Genomic DNA, 13773 nt, shown 5'->3' on the forward strand with positions numbered 1-13773 from the left:
AATTGCTGGAAGTGAAATATAAGAATAGTATTGGTGATGGTAGGAAAAAAAATCCAACAAAGCTTTGTGTATTAGTTTGCTAGGGCTGCCATAATAAAACACTGCAGACTGAGTGATTTAACAAAAATTTCTTTTCTCATAGTTCTGAAGTCTTGAAGTCTATGATCAAGGTGTCATCAGGTTTGGTTTCTCTTGAGGCTTCCTCTCTCCTTGGCTTGAAGATGGCTTCCTTCTCACGGTGTCCTTACATGCCTTCCCTCAGCACATGGGCATCCCTAGTGTCTCTGTATGTCCAAATTTCCCCTTCTTATAAGGATACCAATCATATTGGTTTAGGGCCCATCTTAACAGCCTCATCTTAATCACTTTTTTAAAGACCTTATCTGTAAATATTGCTATATTCTGAGGTATCATGGATTGGAACTTCAACATACGAATTTTGAAGGGACACAATTCAGCCTAAAACATTATGCATTTAGATACCAAAACAATATTGTCTTCCTGGAGGGATTGCAGAGATTATTGCCACCATCAAGGACTTGCAAGAAGCAGGGGTGGTGATTTCCATCACTTCTCCATTCAACCAGTCTATTTGGTCTGGGAAGAAGACAGATGGAACTAGGAGAATGACAGTGGATTATCATTAATTTAACCAAGTGGCACCTCAAATTGCAATTGCTTTAACAGATGCGGTTTCATTGCTCAAAAAATTAACACATCCCCTGGTCCCTGCTATGTAGCTGTTAATCTGACAAATGTTTTTCCTCCAACACTTTTCATAAGAGTATGTCTGGAATACAGGAGATCCCTTGGGGTGTTTGTTGATATTACCATTCCCTGGGATTAAAGTCAGTGGAAAACTACAACAGCCTAATCCATGCAAGATTAATAATGGACTAGACCCCTCGGGAACAAAGGTTTGGGTCACCTCACCAGGTAAAGAACCATGACCAACTGAGAAGCTTGCTGAGGACAAAAGGAATACAGAATGACTATTGGAAGAAGGTGGTTATAAATACCAGATATGACCACATAACCAATGACAGAAATGAGGACTATAATTATCACGAGTATTTCTTCCACATTTTGTTATGTTTGTGTTTGAATATGTATTTGGTAATGACTAGGTTTGTGTGTGTGTATCTATATCTATAACCTATATCTATATTTATATCTTTGCTTTTTTCTCCTATCCTCTTATCATGTAGCATAAAATGTATTGACTCTATCATAGTATTTATGTATCATTAACTTTATATCATAGTGTTTAAGTTACAGGATACCAAAGAGAAGAACAAACATCACCCAAAGACTTGCTGTCTTCTCTGGGGAAAGGGTTAGTTCATTTTCAGTTGTACACTGCATAGTTGTATCATGTTAGGTTGAAGTATGACCTTGTTATTGTCTTATAAGTATGGCTTAAAGAGACGCATATGGGTGCCAAATTGGCAAAGGACGAATTTGTGATGGTCCAATTTTATGTATCAATTTGGCTGGGCCATGATACCAAGATATTTAGTCAAATATACTCTGGATGTTTCTGAGGCTGTCTTTTGGATGAGATTAACATTTAAATCTGTGGATTTTGAGTAAAACAGATTGCCCTCCATAATGTATGTGGACATCATCCAATCAGTTGAAAGCATCAATAGATCAAAGACTGGTCTCCCCTGAACAAGGAAGAATTCTGTCAGTAGGCAACCTTTGGATTTGAACCACATCCCCTCTTTCCTTGGTCTCCAGCCTACCAGCCTACCCTGCAGATTTTCAACTTATATAAAAATATATATCCTATTCATTCTGTTTCTCTGGAAACCCTGACTAATGCAATGGTGTATGATTCCGTTTGTGAAGTTCTAGGACAGCAAAACTACTTATGATGACAAAAATGAGGACAGGTGTTGTTTTTAAAGTGGTGGAATTGTTGAGGAAAGGGCACAGAAGGAATTTTTTTTAGATGATGGAAATGATCTATGTGTTAATAGGAAGTGATTTACATAACTGTGTGTATCTGTCAAAACTGATCAAGCTGAATACTTAAGATTTGGGCATTTTATCATACATAAATTAAACCTCACTTTTTAAAAAATGAGAGAAAAAAGGTCTTGCCATTGTAGACTGCAGAAAAATATCACATAGTCAGTAAAAAAAAAAAACAAAAACAGGTTTTTAAAGCCTTTTTAATAACATGGGAGAATGTTCATGATATAATGTTACTTATTAAAAGGCTGTACAATTATGACATGATATTACTTTTACCAAGAAAAAAAAAATGCATGTTTCCCTATAAACATAGGAAAAAATTATCAGTAATGATCTTTGGTTGGTGGCATTATTAATTTTTCTTTATAATTATCCATGTAATCCTGTTTTCCAAAAGTGAATATATATTACTTTTTTTTAAAAGATTTTATTTATTTATTTGACAGAGAGATAGAGAGAGCACAAGTAGGCAGATCAGCAGGCAGAGGGAGAGGGAGAAGCAGGCTCTCCGCAGAGCAGGGAGCCTGATGTGGGGCTTGATCCCAGGACTCTGGGATCATGACCTGAGCTGAAGGCAGACGCTTAACCTACTGAGCCACCCAGGTGCCCCTATATATTACTTTTGTAATCAGAAATAAACAATGAATTTTTTAAGAGTAATATTTTACAGCATATATCCTGTTCTCACTAAAATTGTGTTGTATTAGTTTTTGATTGCTCCCATAACAAATTGCCAGAAAGTTAGGGGATTAAACCAACACTCATTTAACATCTCACACTTCTATATGTCAGAAGTCTGGGTCATCTCAGCTGGGTCTTCTGCTTTGGGTTTTACAAGGCAAAAATTAAGATGTTGACCAGCTGGGCTCTTATTGGAGGCTCTGGGAAAAAATCTACTGCCAAATTCATTCAGGTTAGCAGAATCCAGTTCTCTTTAGCTGTAAGGCTGAAGTCCTTATTTCCATGCTGGCTGCCAATTGAGAGGTGCCTTGATTCCTAGAAATGCTCTCTCATCTTTGCACATGGTCCGTGCACCTCAGAGCCAAAGACAGCACGTGGACTCCTTCTCATTCTTGGAATCTCTAGGATTTCTGTAGCTGCATCTTTTTCTTGCTTTTAAAGGTTCACATGATTAGAATGACCCAGATCATCCAAGATAATCTCTGAATTTTAAAGTCCTTAACCCTAAATAAGTCTGCGAAGTTTATTTTGCTAAGTAATAGAACATGTTCTCAGGTGCTAGGGTTTAGGACATGGATGTCTTTGGGGAGCATAAGCGAGCACATCTGTCTCCCACATGCACTGTGTACTACACTAATGACAAGTTACATTGATTGCACAACCCAGCACAAGGCTCTCCACCTAAGGGAGGTACTCAGTTGACTGGATTATGATTCTTGAATTAAAAAGAAAATTAGGTTTATTCTTACAATAATGAAAACTGCATTATACTAAAACCTTGGCAGAATTAGTCAGAAGTAAATAACTTTTATGTATATTATCTTCATGTTATTATTCTGTCAGATAGCTTCAGTTATGGAAATCACCAAGGTACTCATTTATACTTTTTGGCATTCCTGTATTTCATTTGTACTTTCTGGTATATGGCATTTGGTATTATAGGGTATCTCTAAATTGTTAGTAAACTGCCATAATTTATTCACTTCCTTGGAAAGATACTTATTAAATGCTAAATATTTACCATGTTGATTTGCTTTTGAAGTAAGTGACAAAGATCGTGCAACCAATCAAGGAAATGGCTAACACGGGAAATAGATTCTTTTGAAGAATGTTAATATACAAAGGGACTATTTATGAAAGTGTGGGTTTAGGAGAACTTCAATGCATAAGGAATTGTGTGGTAGGCTAACGAAAGTCTCCCCCCAAAATGTCCCCGTCCTAATCCCTGGAACCTGTGAATATATTACCTTCCATGGCAAAAGGGACTTTGCAGATGTGAGTAAATTAGGAATCTTGAGATGGGGAGATTTTCTTGAATTATCCAGGCGGTTCCCATATAATCACAAGAATCTTTATAAAGCAAAGAGGGAGGCAAGGGGGTCAGAGAAGGAGACTTGATAAAAGAATCAGAGATCAGAGAGAAGATGCTGTGTTGATGGCCTTGAAGATGGAGGAAGGGACCACCATCCAAGGAAGGCAGGCAGCCTCTAGAAGCTAAAAAAGACAGGAGAATCCAGAAGGAACCAGCCCTGTCGACACTTTGACTTTAGCCCAGTAAGACTGAGTTCTCACTTTTTTTCCTCCAGAACTTTAAAATAATTAGTTTGTGGGGTTTTTTTTTATTGAAATATAGTTGAAATGCAATATTATACTAGTTTCAGGTGTACAACATAGTGATTCAGTATTGATACACATTATTAAATGATCACCATGAGAAGTCTAGCTATCATTTGTCACCATACATAGTTTCACAATATTACTTATACTCCCTTTGCTGTACATCCTGTGGCTTCTTTTTTTACAATTGGATGACTGTCCTCTTAATCCCCTTCACCTATTTCAGCAATCTGCCCCCTGCCCCCCACCAGCAAGCATCAGTTTGTTCTCTGTATCTATGAGACTGTTCCTGTTATGCTTTGTTTGTTTTGCTTTTTAGATTGGTGTTTTTGGTTTTTTTTAAGCCAAAAAGTTTGTGGTAATTCCTCACAAAAAACCAGTAGGAAACCCATATGAGCAGTAACCTGGGGTAGTTAAAGTCCAACTGTTACTCTGTTTAGTAGAAAATCAAGATTTTACTGGGTGTAACCCTATACCCTGTTGACTTTTTTTCAGGGTTTTCCTGCAGAGATTTAAATAAGGCTTATTTAAAGTAGTGCCAAACAGTATTCAGGGTAGTTAGAAAACATCCAAGAGGTGTCTTTGCCCCTGACAACCTCCTAAACAAAGCCCTAATCTGTCCTCACTTCTCCATTTTCATGATGAGCACCCCAGTGTCAGCCCCCAGTGCTCTTTTGCAGATAGCTTTATGTCCCCTCATCAAAATCCTACCCCTCCCTAAATTCCATTTTTTGCACAACCAAAGAGACCTATGCAGAATACACATCACATCATGTCCTGCTCCCCCTAATCCCCCATAAAGGCTAAAATTCTCCCTGGTGTTATACACTCCACCAAACATACTAGCTGTGTAATTGGTCCTATTCACCCTCCACCACTCTCCTCTACCCTGTCATCTTGGCTCCTTTCCCCTGGCCCCAGAAGCCAAGGGCTCAGATCCTTTATGCTACCACCTGTTCTTTCTGCCTGGAATATTCTGCTCCCTGACATTCCTGGGCTGTCTTCTTATCCAGTAGATCACAATTTAAATGTCACCTCTTCAGTGTTATCCTATAACTCCCATTATTCCATCCCCTTATTGTAATTGTCTGCCTAGCACTTAATACCATCTGTTTGCTTATTTGTTCATTATTATCTGACCTCGCCCCTTACTAGGATGTAAGCTCAGTGGGTCCACAGGTCTTATTGGGTTGTTTTTTTATCACTGCATTCCAAGCATCTAGAGTAGTGCTGAAGACATTGTGGAAGCTCAATAGATATTCATTAAACAAATAGTTATTAATGAATGCAATAACACACACGCACACACACAGTTTCAATCAAATCTAGCCAAGTGTGCTGGTCATTCTCCAAATCCATTCTGCACCCACTCCTTTCTGGCCTGCTCTGTCAAAGGGGCAGGTGAGCCAGGATCCCTGAGCTTTTGCAGCATGACCTGCTTCTTTCCTAGAAGACCCAATGACCCAGGTGATCTCTGGACACTTCTGGACTTCTGTGGGCTGCTGGTGGAGCAGCACAAGCAAAAGGGCCACTTGAGAAAGGCCAGAAGTTGGACTCAGTTTTAGCCTACATTTACCTGTTATAAATCATCTTGGTCTTTCTCTCAGCTGACAGATGCCATCCCACTTTCTTGAATTATTTTCTCATAGCAGAGAATCTCCTTTTGATAGGAGAGAGTGGTTCTCTCCAATTCTCTGTTCATGTCTTTTGCCAATTTCTTGTAAAAATTACATCTCTGATACAAGACTTCGTGTTTCTATACATGTTGGGAAATTTCTTCCCTATTTCTAAACAGTATATTTCCTCCTCAGCCAATTTTCTCTGAAGTTACGTTACATGTTTTTGATGCAAGCAGTATTTGAAGTTTTGGCAGAAGCTTCTGGATCTCACTTTCAAACTGGGACATTTTCAGACTGCGGACACTTGCTTGGTTTGAACTTTTTATTTTTCCTGTAAGATCTTCATTCATTTGATGTTCTTCACACAATTTTCTGGATATTTCTTGTTTTTTCTCTTTCACGCCTTTTTTTTTTTTTTTTTTTTTGAAGATTTTATTTATTCATTTGACAGAGAGAGACACAGCGAGAGGGGGAACACAAGCAGGGGGAGTGGGGGAGGGAGAAGCAGGCTTCCCGCTGAGCAGGGAGCCCGATGTGAGGCTCCATCCCAGGACCCTGAGATCATGACCTGAGCCGAAGGCAGATGCATAACGACTGAGCCACCCAGGCGCCCCTCTCTTTCAGGCCTTTTAAAGGACATATTTAAGTTAACATCATGAAGGAGACTCTTCAGATCCACTTTTAGCCAACAGACTGGATGGTAGCCATGTTCTGCTTTCCTCCATTTCTCTGCTTCCAGTTCCTGTCATCCATGTGATCTCTCACAGTATCAGGAAACATCTGGTCTTCAGCATGGTTTCAGCCAAGGATTTTAATTGTCTCACTTTATCATTCATGACCGTTTCACTTGTGCATTTGAATGTTCCTTCTTTTCTTCCCATGTTCTTTCTTTTCCCACACTTTTTCTTCCCTCCTGCCATTTTTTGGTTGAACAGTTCTGGACCTTGCCAAAGATGAGCATTTTCATTCAAATCTTTCTTTATTTTCTTCTGAAATTGTTCTCCATTGTTCTGTAATGCTTTGACGACGTCATTAACATCAGTCACTTGGGAAAGTTTTATGGGACTTGCTTTTCTGTCCTTTGTCAAGAAAGACTATTGTGTCTTCAGATGAAGCTTTGTTCAGAATTTTCAGTGCCACCAAACACGGAACTTGCAATATTGAAGGACTCGCCTCCACCACAGGGAATTTGAGGGCTTCAACGACTTCTCCTTCTTAAGGAGACCTGGGACTTGTCTCAAGCATTCACGCCATTATCAGTAGAGCACTTGAAAGGTGCTCCAGGACTGGCTGAAAAGACGTCTCAGTGGCAGGCAACACATCCTTCATGGCTCCAAAAGGGGCAGCAATTCTGCCTCCAACTGCCAGTGTCCTATAGGCCCCAAGTGACTACATGGAAACTTGTGGAGCTTTCAGTCTCTAATGTGTACAGGTGCCCCAAAGGCAGGGCAATCAGTAGTTGGGCTGGGGGAGGAGGAGGCCAACCAGGTTCTAGAAAAGTGTTTCCTAACTTTGTTTGGCTCACTGTATGAATAGAAAATTATACTACCTATACAATACATCAAAGGAAGTGGAAGGGGCTGATTGCAGCCTGGAGCTCTGCCATTCTAGGCTCCACCTGGTCCTATAGCAAATAGCAAACCTAGAAGACATGAAAGCAATCCCATGCCATACCCCCTTCTGTGCACACAAATCTGTCAGAGCATAGTGGTGGGGTCACTTTCATGAGTGAGGCCCATTCTCTTGATTTCAAGTTTCCTCTGATTTTGCCTACGAAGTTCCCAAGTATCTCCCTCCTCTGAAGTCTCCTTCTCTCTTTTGTGTTTAGTCAAGGCAGTCAGGCAGGGCAGAGGATAAAGGGTGTTCCCATAGCTATCAACTAAGGAATCTGGGGTGTGCCTGGGTGGCTCAGTCATTAAGCATCTGTCTTCAGCTCAGGTTATGATCCCAGGGTCTTGGGAACAAGCCCCACATTGGGCTCCCTTCTCCTGGCGGGGGCTGCTTCTCCCTCTCCTACTCCCCCTGCTTGTGTTCCCTCTCTCGCTATGTCTCTCTCTGCCAAATAAATAAATAAAATCTTTAAAAAAAAAAACAAAAAACTAAGAAACCTGGATTTTGATCATAAGAACTCAGGAGAAGTCAATTAGAAATGGCAGGGTCTTATAATTCCATGAATTTTCTGTGGAGCCAGCATGTCCCTGTTTGATCCAAGTGTTCCTGGAAGGGGGTGACTCTTCTCCTGGGGTGACACAGTGACCCAGGCTCTTGTTGTCATGTAGCCCTGCCATTTTTAGCACATGCCTCCCAAGGAAGTCCTGGGGACCATCTCCAATCCACCAATTCATCTTCAGAAGTGTACCTCCAGGGATGCCTGGGTGGCTCAGTCGGTTAAGTGTCCTACTCTTGATTTCAGTTCAGGTCATGGTCTCAGGGTCATGGGATTAAGCTCCACAATGGGTTCCACGCTCAGTAGGGAGTCTGCTTGAGATTCTCCCTCTCCCTCTGCCCCTCCCCCTGCTCTCTCTCTCTCTCAAATAAACAAATAAATCTTGAAAAAAAGAAGTGTACCTCCACCCTCAATTGTATTTTTTATTCTTTATAATATGTTCCTAAAATAATGGTGTGCTTTCAATATTCCCATTTTCTTGACTCTAGGTTTATGTCTCCAAATCTGAGAAGCAGTTGCTTCTGCTCTTGGATGCCTAATATTAACTATGGAAGCACTATAAATTTCCTTTAAAAGACCATGACAAAACCATGATGATTGAGCAAAGCTAAATCCATTACTTGTGAGAGAGACTTCCACTTTCAGATGTGCCAATAGTGTCTCAAAAGGGGAAATTTAAGGGGTACCTGGGTTGCTCAGTTGGTTAAGCATCTGCCTTCAGCTCAGGTCATGATCTCAGCATCCTGGGATCGAGCCCCGCATCAGGCTCCCTGCTCAGCTGGGAGTCTGTTTTTCCCACTCCCTCTGACCCTCCTCCCCCACCTGCTCCTGTGGGCCTGCTCTCTCTCTCTTAAATAAATAAAAAATTTTTTCTATAAAAAGGGTGGGGGTGGAATTTAAGACAGAACATTTGTAATGTTTGGGGACATGGTTTTGAGCCATTTAAGGCAAGTTTTTCAGTAGAGAACAAGGATTTGGATTTGGGAAACTTCACAGGATAGTAGTTTAAGACTTGGAGAACATAGTCAAGTGCCCTGGGTGAGTTTTGATGAGCAAACTATCACCCTCAAAAGACCACTCTTTTCCCAGATAAGCAAACTATTTGCTTGAATCATTTGGTTAACAAAAATTTTTTAAAGTAGTGATATTATTTACTGGCTTTCAGTCTGGTTCCAACACAAGAATTTCCTGGAGCAAACCATTGCTAGGTTGACAGGTGGTCTTAGTTCTCCATTTTCATCCAAGTTAGCTGTTTGAGTAGCTTCAGTCCAAACCGCTTCTCTCAAACCTCAGCTGTCCTTTCATCCACAACAATTTGTCCAATTCTCAGAGATTTCCAATTTCCTGAGTCAACTTTTCCATTGTGTATATCTCCTTTCGATAAACACCTCAGAAAAAACAAATGTGGTTCTGTAGAACAGTGACCCATACACTTCTTCTAAACAAAGGTTTGGGATTTTTTAAATGGTTCACAATTTGTTTCTTGATGATATTACTGTTACTAGAAGTCTACAATGAAACATCTTTCACAGAGAGAAAGACTTCTAATACACATATATACATACACACGTGTGTGTGTTTGTGTGCATATATTTCTAGTTTATATTGAAAGGTTGCATTTTTAAACTTACTCACTGGAGAAAATATATACAACCCCATAATATGAAATTTTATAATTGACTATTTGATTTGTTTGGAATAATTTGTGTCAGAAAAAAAAAAAGGTGCTTTGGCTTTCTCACGAGAAAGTCCATGTGCTTTCTAGATTCCAACAGGGGTGAGATAAATCATATACACTTATCTAGCTTCTGATGTGCTGCTTCAGAAAAAAAAATGTTAAATGTATCTTTCCCTTCAATTCAAGTAATTTTCTTTTTGGATGCATGCCATTAAAAAAAAAAGGTGAGTAAAAACAGAACGTACTTGATGAAGGCAGAATATGATGCAAGCTACCAATTTTGAGTGAAATCTAATTTGAAAATGTAAAATCAGAGTAAGAGCCAAGAAAAAATCTTTTTCATTTCCTTATTTGCCCAGCAAGTTCATGATTGTGACTTTATTGAATATTTAATGCATCAACTTCACCATTTACCATAGAATACTTTGAGAGCAGCTACAGCATTTAAAGATACAAAGCATCAAGTAAGGCTATGTCGAGAAACCTTAGACGCCATGGTGAGCATAAAGCAGAGATTTACCCTGGATATTCTTCACCCTGACTAACACTTTTTGAAACACTGAAAGCATCTTGTGTTTAATTATAGATTTCTAAGATTTGTTTGTAACATATAGGCAAATTAATATTCTTATAGATTAAAAAAAAAAGATACTTTGCACAGGAAAGCTTTGTGAAGTCTTCTCAGATTACATTTACTTCCAGGTAATAAGCCTTTAACTTTAGATTATTTTAGCATTTATGTATTTGGGCCAAAGCCTCTATAATATACTTACTGATGAATTGTCTTAGGGTTATTTTTCCATCATTCCTCACACATATGTTTTCTTTCTCTAGATAGGTTGAAAATTCCTCCAGAACCGAAAGAATGTCTTCTGTGGCCCATTTTTCCTCTACACTATTATATCCCTACTTTATGAGTCATTCCTAAAGGACCAACTTTTCCCTTAAAAATCCTGAGAGAGTGAGTTCATAGATTGGCATTTTACACTTTTCAAGAAGATTCTAAACACCTCACCGCCTTGTTATAGAGCAACTCTAGGGGTTCCTGCCACAGAAAAATTATCATAAATCAACACTGCAAATGCTGGTCTGTGGACGCGTATACGTGTCCATCAAAATCTTATGCAGCCTGGCAAATGGAGAAAAATAGGGAAAGAGTAGTAGGTTTTCATGCCTCTAAGGTCTGAAACATAAAGGGTTCTGCTTTATTCGAGGATTATGTTCAGTAAGTACTGATCTTAAGCGTCACTCTCCAGTAGAGTTTAGCAACTAAGGTCTGTTCTGACTGGTCAATTAGTACGAGCACCACACCAGTCGCTTAATATTTTGAATATAACCCAGGGAATGAATTATGCTTTTATCTATGAAAAGTTCTTTCTTCCATGAAGCAGTGGCAATATTAGAGTTTAGTTATTTTCTATTTTTTTTTCTTTAATACGGACTTAGTCGGAAAACAACATTGACAACCCTTTCTTGGTCCTCTCTCTCGGTAGTACAAAAATAATTTTATCAACGTACAAAGTCCAAAAGCCTGGAAGCCACACGAAATTCCTTCTTTCACCTGTTTAGGACTCTTTCTTTACAAAAGTAATGTGTTTATTGCCTAGCTTCCAAAATTTTATCACATTGTTCAGTTTTCACGCTTGCATAGAGTGTCCTAGAAACTGAATGGAAACAAAAGGTTTCAAACTCAATTTTTTTGCAAAATCCTAGATGTCTAGAATTTGACATAGGAGTCATGCCATAAAACACGATGAAACTAAGCACAGCTACTAAAAATAAAACTCCATCTATAGCTTTACACTTTATGCACCTTCTATGCATAGTACTTTAAATCTGTTATCAAAAATTCTAGCTAGTGAGATTATGTTGAGACATATGCTAATTTCTGCCTTCAGATATTCATAAGCATAGCTGTGCTGGTATATTTAAGACAAAATATACTTTATTATCAGGGCATAGATTATCAGGGAATCATAAAATCTTAAAGTCATCTAGACTAACCATGTTAAGTGTGGTCACAATGCCGGTATTTACTTCTCTGTCCATCTTATTTCTGCACTCATAACACTAAAATACCCACCACCTCGAATGCAAACTGGTGCAACCACTCTGGAAAACAGTATGGAGGTTTCTCAAAAAGTTGAAAATAGAGCTACCCTATGACCCAGCAATTGCACTACTGGGTATTTACCCCAAAGATACAAATGTAGTGATCCGAAGGGGCACCTGCACCCCAATGTTTACAGCAGCAATGTCCACAATAGCCGAACTATGGAAAGAGCCAAGATGTCCATCGACAGATGAATGGATAAAGAAAATGTGGTATATATATACAATGGAATATTACGCAGCCATAAAAAAAAAAATCTTGCCATTTGCAACGACATGGATAGAACTAGAGGGTATTATGCTAAGCGAAATAAGTCAATCAGAAAAAGACAAGTATCATATGATCTCACTGATATGAGGAATTCTTAATCTCAGGAAACAAACTCAGGGTTGCTGGAGTGGTGGGGGGTGGGAGGGATGGGGTGGCTGCGTGATAGACATTGGGGAGGGTATGTGCTATGGTGAGCCCTGTGAATTGTGTAAGACTGATGAATCACAGACCTGTACCTCTGAAACAAATAATACATTATATGTTAAAAAAAAGAAGAAGAAGAAGATAGTAGGAAGGGAAAAATGAAGGGGGGGAATCAAAGGGGGAGACAAACAATGAGAGACTAGGGACTCTGAGAAACAAACTGAGGGTTTTAGAGGGGAGGGGGGTGGGGGGATGGGTTAGCCTGGTGATGGGTATTAAGGAGGGCACGTTCTGCATGGAGCACTGGGTGTTATACACAAACAATGAATCATGGAACACTACATTAAAATAAATAAATAAATAAATAAATAAATAAATAAATAAATAAATAAAATAAAATAAAATGCCCACCACTTCACACGGCTTCCCGTTACTGCTATCGTGAGCCTCCAGGTTCTAAAACTCTGCCTGAATGGAAGCTGAGTCCTCATCTATCAGCAACATCTTCATCAGCAGTTTGTCTTTAACGCAACACAGACTGCATAGTTCTTCTCCACAAATATGATAGCATTTTAAATATCTGGGGTACTATCAGGTCCCTCATAAAGGTTAAAGTTTAGAAAATCTTCCAACAAGAATTGTAATCCCCTACCTTAAGGCTGGTTTCTTTCCTGAACCCCAAGCTGTGAAATGTGCTCTCTCGGAGTGGTTTAAACTGTTTTCCTTGCAAAATTCCAAAACACAGACTTGCTTATTCTTAGGCCATATATTTCTGTGAAGTGAGACTGGATCATCTGCCTCGTCTCGTACATCACATTCTTGTTTGTTGCTTCCTTTTAACTCATGACCAACACACCTGCCTATAACGTATAAATCTTGTGCTAACTGCCAAAAGGTAGGGGACTCTCACTTGCAGAACACTTCAAACCCTTTAGCTTTTTTGTTTTGCTTTGTTTCTGTTTATGTTACTGTCTTACCAGCTCTAATGAGCTATAATTGACATATAACATTGCGTAAGTTTAAAGTGTACAACATGTTGATTTGATACATTTCTATAAACCCTTTAGTTTTTGCTTTGTTTTATTCCTTCTGTTATTGATCTCCATTTTTCTCTTACTATCCCTACTGCGATATTACTCATTTTGGGAAATGATGATACCTGGAAGAAGAAAGGTATGCTCTCCTTCTATCCAAAGACATGTCTTTAACAGAAGGACTCCTTATTTGCTGACTTTATCATTTCTTTATCCACTACTTGAATAGGTGGTATCATTAGGGAACAACTGTCTATAGATCATGGACACATTTTCACTAACTCATTTGTCCTTTGCCCCATTTGTAGAAATGCTCTTCATTTTTAAAGATTTTATTTATGTATTTATTTGAGAGAGAGCCAGAATGAGAGAGCACAAGCAGGGGGTGAGCAGCAGAGAGAGGGAGAAGCAGGCCCCTCGCTGAGCAGGGAGCCAATGTGGGGCTCAATCCCAGGACCCTTGGATCA

Source organism: Phoca vitulina, unplaced genomic scaffold, assembly GCF_004348235.1.
Source record: "Phoca vitulina isolate PV1807 unplaced genomic scaffold, GSC_HSeal_1.0 scaffold72, whole genome shotgun sequence".
Lineage (NCBI taxonomy): Eukaryota > Metazoa > Chordata > Mammalia > Carnivora > Phocidae > Phoca > Phoca vitulina.